This window comes from Cynoglossus semilaevis, chromosome 3 (assembly GCF_000523025.1).
Source record: "Cynoglossus semilaevis isolate Cse_v1.0 chromosome 3, Cse_v1.0, whole genome shotgun sequence".
Classification (NCBI taxonomy): domain Eukaryota; kingdom Metazoa; phylum Chordata; class Actinopteri; order Pleuronectiformes; family Cynoglossidae; genus Cynoglossus; species Cynoglossus semilaevis.
Genome location: NC_024309.1, coordinates 15,774,268 through 15,780,719, shown reverse-complemented (window position 1 = coordinate 15,780,719; position 6,452 = coordinate 15,774,268).

The window sequence follows — 6,452 nt, the reverse complement described above, 5'->3', positions numbered from 1 at the left end:
TTGCTCCACAGTACTTGCTCCACAGTACTACAGTACTTGCTCCACAGTACTAGAGTAACTGGTGTTTTATAGAACGTGTTACTGAACATTTGTCACTGTACTAAAATGCAACAGTTCAAAGGTCAAATCCCACCAATGACTGAACATCTTCTCATTATGTTCATGAAGATAGTTCCTTCTTTTGTTTAGAGAGCACGTGCATCAAGGCTGACCCCTGTTGGCAGCGACCCAGATGATACTTAGTGACCCTGACCTTTCACCCCTCTGTGTCCAAATCCATATTTTTCTCTCAGACTGTCGTCACGGCTGCTTTCATGTATCATTAGTGCTCAGAACGTTATCAGACGGGCAGCACTCCCAGCAGCCACTGGGCCACAGGCAGATCGAGGAGAGACTTCCACAGTGCTGCTCTGAGCTGTGACACCCTCAGAGGGGCATTATTTTAACAGCCCCCCCTCCCATCTGTGTGCCATCCAGGGTCCGATCTGCCCCGACCTGGGACGATTGTAAAAAGACTGAAGTGTGCGTTTGCTCCACGGCTGATTCCACAGGAAGGAACAGCAAAGGATTTTGCGGCGTCGACGTCCCGGTGGAGAGGAGTGAGAATGCAGCCCAGAAGAAGCGTCTGGTGATGAAAGCTCTTGTTGCAGCCAAACGGGTGAAGCTTCAGCTGTGAGGCGGTGACATCATCTGCTCTTCAAAGATCTGCAGCATTTAAGAGAAAACTGGTCGCCTTTTCACATCCTCTCCAGGAAGAGTCCCATGAAGGAGGATCAATATAAAAAAAAGAAACATCTGGCTCTTTTTCACATAACTCCACAGCTCCACTGCTGGAGAGGATGGTTAATTCATTAGCCGTGCAGAGTTTTTTTTTTGAATCGGTGACTCAGAGGCAGTGAGTCAAACAGGAAGAATTCAAACCACCGACTATATAATATCTACCATATCTGAGACCCGTCACACATGGCCCTGGGCTCAGGTCTGACTCCTGTTAACCTCTCCACAGCCTGAAGAGGAAACACCACGGCCCAAGTTAGAGACAGTTTGATTTTTGTAAAGAAGAGAGAAGTAAAGAGCTTCTACACCGAGGCTGGAACGACAGTCAATGAAATGGGAGAGATTAAATCCACACTCATATTTTAACGGCTTCTCCCACAGAACATTAAGCTCCTCTGAAATGACCGTGTTCTGATTCATATTTTGGAAATCATAAATCCCTCCTCAGCATGAATTATATCTTTGAACAACACAACCTACATCAAAACCAGCTGTGTCAACCCCTGCACCTGGTCCACAGGAATATAAACAACACTAGAGAAGAGTGACACCAGGTCAGGGTCTCAACGACATCCCAACGATGGGAAATGTTGGCAGGAAACTAAGAAAATCACATCTTTAATAAAGCTGGAGAAAACAGCTGTGAAACATCGTGGACGTTGACGTTCATAATGAGAAATCATCAACCACATCAGTGGACAGGAAGTTTCACCTTTGACCTCTACCCCTCCCATGGCCATGCTGTTAGTGAGACATAATTGTTGGTAAACAGCCAACAATTATACAGTACTGAAGTACTGTAGTAATGTAGTACTGTAGTAATGTAGTACTGTAGTGCTGTAGTACAGTACTATGGTACTGTACTACATGTAGTATTGTAGTACTGTAGTAATGTACTATAGTACTGTACTACATGTAGTACTGTAGTACTGTAGTAATGTACTATAGTACTGTACTACAGCACTACAGTACTACATTACTACAGTACAGTATTACAGTGCAGTAGTGCAGTACAGTACTACAGTATTACAGTGCAGTAGTGCAGTACAGTACTACAGTATTACAGTGCAGTAGTGCAGTACAGTACTACAGTATTACAGTGCAGTCTGCAGTACAGTACTACAGTACTACAGTACTACATTACTACAGTACTACAGTAGTAGTCATCATGATTTGCTGAGTCAAGACTTCAGACTGAGGTTTGTGGTCCGTTCCAGACCAGTTTAATTATAATAACGAGGCTCTAATTAACAAATGGACTCTGGCAGACTCCACCGTGGGCTTCAATCCCTGTTATGACTCTATCATTGAACCGTCTAATCCCAGTAGGGGGCGCTGTAGTGTCGACCTGTTGCTCTGCAGCAGCTGCTCTAAAGCAGGGTTTAACCCTTTCACCACCACTGATGTTCATGTTGTCAGACAGAGAGAGAGAGAGAGAGACCACCCACCCAACACTCCCTTCATCTGAGACTGATAACTGAAACAGTGTTTTTCCACGTGTGGCGTTCCTCAGGGAAGTGTTTTTCTGTCATCGTCTTGTGATTACTGCGACATAAGGAGGAGTTAAATAGTAGCAGAACTTCTGAAAGGAACGGTCTTCAAACTGGAGAGGAGTTAAATAGTAGCAGAAACGCTTCTGAAAGGAACGGTCTTCAAACTGGAACCAGTCTGAGAACTGGAGTGACAACTGGTGCCACGGTGACAGAAGACACTACACCCAGAGTCTGACTGACTGATGCCAAATACCAGCAACATCTGGGCCGACAACAAGTTGGCCGGGATGAAGAGGAGTTTAAGGAGGAAGATCCAACAGGGACCATGTGGAGGTCCACAGGTTCTAAGACCAGGTCGGACTAAAACTCAGGGCTGGACAACTGGACGTATTAATATAAGGTTAACACGACAACAGTCATTAACGACAACATTTGTTTCATCTTTGTCACTGAAGTCTGTTCTCACTGGCCATAAATACACACAGAGAAAGTATGGGTCATCACTATATATCTGTCAACCAATGACAGCAGTCTGGGGCGGGGCTAAGACTGCTGCAGCCCTCACATGAACGTCCTGACATTTTGAACCAAACAGGAATGGAACCCAGTTCAGATGATTGGAGCTCATGGACACTTCCTAACCCTCTGACCTCTGACCTCTGACCACAGCGTCAGTTCATAACCTGGTTCATCTTCTGCCCAGTGTTCAGTCTCTCTTCTTCTTCAGTACTTCGACACAGCCTGACTCTGACACATGTTGTACACAGTCTCAGTCACAGAGCCAAGGTCGGGACAGTGAGTCCAGGAGAGAGAGATAAGACTGAACCAGGGTCAGAACCTACCAGGAACTCTGAGTGAAGAGTTCTGGAAAGAAAGGAAATTGTTCTCAAAACAAAGGAAATATTTGTGTGTCACAAATATAACCAAACACTGGCCACTCAGATATGACAAATATCTTAGTACACGGAGCAGGAGATAAAACACAACAAAACACAGAAAGATCACAAACAACCTGAAGTAGAAGCTGAACGTTAGCCTGGATCTAAGGACTAAAAACCACATCTGGACCTTATTTCAGAGCAGCTAGAAATGAGCTTCAGAAAGTTAATTTCCTGCCCTGCTCTGACCCTTGACCTCCACAGTGACTCTGATGTCCTTCAAACACACCCTCAGACTGTGCAGCGCCCTGACCTCTAACCTGCTGACATCAGCACTTCTCTGAGTGTCTGTGACAGAACTGACTTCACCCACCACGAGCAGGAAAGTGTGCTGTGTGACCAGCGCCACCAACCTGTAGCTGCAGGACTCTGCAGCAAACTGGTCCTTGTCCTCAGTGTCCACTGTGGAGATTCACTCAGTGACTGGCACTGGGGGGTCAGCAGCTTGTTGTGAGGTCAGTGTTCTATCAACATCATCCACCGTGTGGCGCCGTTGGCTCATCTTCTACATCATCAGTTAACTGGTGCCAATCCCAGCAGTCACTGGGGTGAGGGTGAGACAGACAGACAGCCACAGACAGACAGCCACAGACAGACAGCTCTCCAGTCCATCACATAGTAACACATGGAATCAAACAACCGTTCACAGCTGTCAGGAGTCACCGGGGGATACATGTACCATAGTTTGAGAACCACTGATGAAGACCATTTCAATATATAAGAGTGTGTGTGTCGTATGGTTAATAAAACGTCAATAATACATGTACACACACAGTACACACACACTCTGACTGTTTTTACTGCATGTACACACACAGTACTCACACACTCGGACTGTTTTTACTGCATGTACACACACAGTACACACACACACTGACTGTTTTTACTGCATGTACACACACAGTACACACACAGTAGTCACACACTCTGAGTGTTTCGACGATCCTCCGATCTTTCCTTCACTCAACTCAACACACTGTGGTGAAACAGGACAAACGCGGTTTTCCCCAAATCTCCCCCCGGTGTTCAGTGACTTACTGGGAACTCTGGGACTGGCTCTGTGCGGAGGAAGGTCCGCGAACTGGACCCGGTGCCCGGACATGTCCACGCCGGTTTTCCGGTAACACCGACGCGATCACCGACCACCGCTCCACCGTAGACGGCGCTGAGACCTGCCTTCTCCGGTTAGTTCTTTTCAGAAAGTCTCCGCTGAGTTCGGTGCTTCGCGGCTCCACAAAACCCACAAGAGGAGGAGGAGGAGGAGGAGGAGCAGCAGCAGCAGCAGCAGCAGCAGGAGCAGCGACCGGGCTGAGGAGCGTGTGTCATTGACTTCTGTGTGACAGACTGTACTGCAGTCAGTCAGTCCACTGACTCCCAGCTGATCACCTCCCCTGGTCCGACACCTCTCCTGGTCCAACACCTCCCCTGGTCCAACACCTCTCCTGGTCCAACACCTCCTCTGGTCCAACACCTCCTCTGGTCCGACAGTCTAAACCAGAGAACAGAAGGCAGCGTTTACTCTTCACTCGCTCAGGAAAAAAACGAAAACTTTTTTGTTCATCACTAACGTCCACATGACTGCAAGGTGACGTCACCACGGTTTGTCCTCTTTTTCTCACTCTCTCTTTTTTCACTCTCTAATTCACACACACACACACACACACTTCTATGGCAGGCCGTTTTAACATTTAAACGCTAAGTATGACTATCCGGAATTAACATAGTGCGTAATTTCATTGTGACTAGTTGTAGTTACGGTTAGATATATCTACGACGTCATTTTAACTAGTTGTAGTTACAGTTAGAGATATCTACGACGTCATTTTGACTAGTTATAGTTACAGTTAGAGATATCTAAGTCATTTTGACTAGTCAAAACGTAATTTAAGATGTCCGTAATCTACGCGTGTAGATGAATGAGTTATGACTAGTCAGAATCAAACGGAATTACAGATATCTATAATTTAGTTGTAGATATTCACAACTGAATTGTGAATATCTGTAATTATGAAACCCATACAAATGAATGGCAAACGTGACGTCATTTTCCCTGGGAAGAATGTCGCTGTGGATATCTGAAATGTTTCTTTTTGACCAGGCAAAAGTTAGAGATATTTAACGTTTAAATGTTTCCATACACGTCTCCTTCTTTTGTTAAAAGGAGAAAGTTGTTAAAAGGCCGCACAGCAACAGTCATTTTCCAAACAATAATTAAACACCTCCATAATAATAGACATTAACATAAGACATAATTATGTTACATTTTAATAAATGTAAGGCGCAACAGGGTTGAAAACTATCACGGTATTAACTATACCAGAAGTTTGATTTTCACATTTTGTTGTATTTGTCTAAAGTATAAACAACTTTTTTTTAAAAGACGACTCATAAAAGTCTTCTTTAGCACAAAACAAACAAAAGGCCGTTAATAAATGTTTATCTGTGTAAGTTAACAAAAGCATATTTTTAATTTTAAAGGACAGCACAGACTCACCAACGACATCACGGCTCGTCATCAACACCGGCGGCTAAGGCCGGAAGAAGCTAAGTTAGCATAGAAGCTAACCAACAAAGTAGCTAATTAAAGTTATAAAGAACTAATTAGAAATACCGAGAGGCTCCTAAACGATAGTTCGCCTCCGGTACTGTAGCTTAAAGTGAACTAAACAGTAAAGGTGAATGGAAATTAACTAAAAGGCAACGAAGTTAGAAAAGATAGAAAAGATAAATGTTGGCGAGACACAGGAAAGTAGGCAAAACAAAAAAAGGTTAACCAGAAAAGCGAGAATATTTTATTTCATTTAAAAAGAAAATTATTATTATTATTACTGTTGTTGTTGCTTTACCAACAGTAAAGTGTCATTGAGATAAAAAGTCTATTTTTAAAGTCTAGGCCAACATAGAGACGTGACTAAAATACTAACAAACAAAACTTAATTTAACACAAGATTCAGAGATGGATTTTATAATCTGGGTGGTAAATTATTATTTTTTAAATTTAATTTAGCAGACACAGTACTGTGTATGAGCGCCATAGGTCCAGATGTATACGGGGGGTTATAATGCCCCCTAATGGAACAACATGGCAACTTTACCATCTAGAACACAGTGCCATAAAACAAGAGGACGGGGCGACTGCACCATGAAGGACAGTGGTGGCCTAGTGGTGAAGGAGGCGGACTTCGGTCCGGAAGGCCCCAGGTTCGAATCCACCAACTGCCAGGTTGCCACTGAGATGCACTGA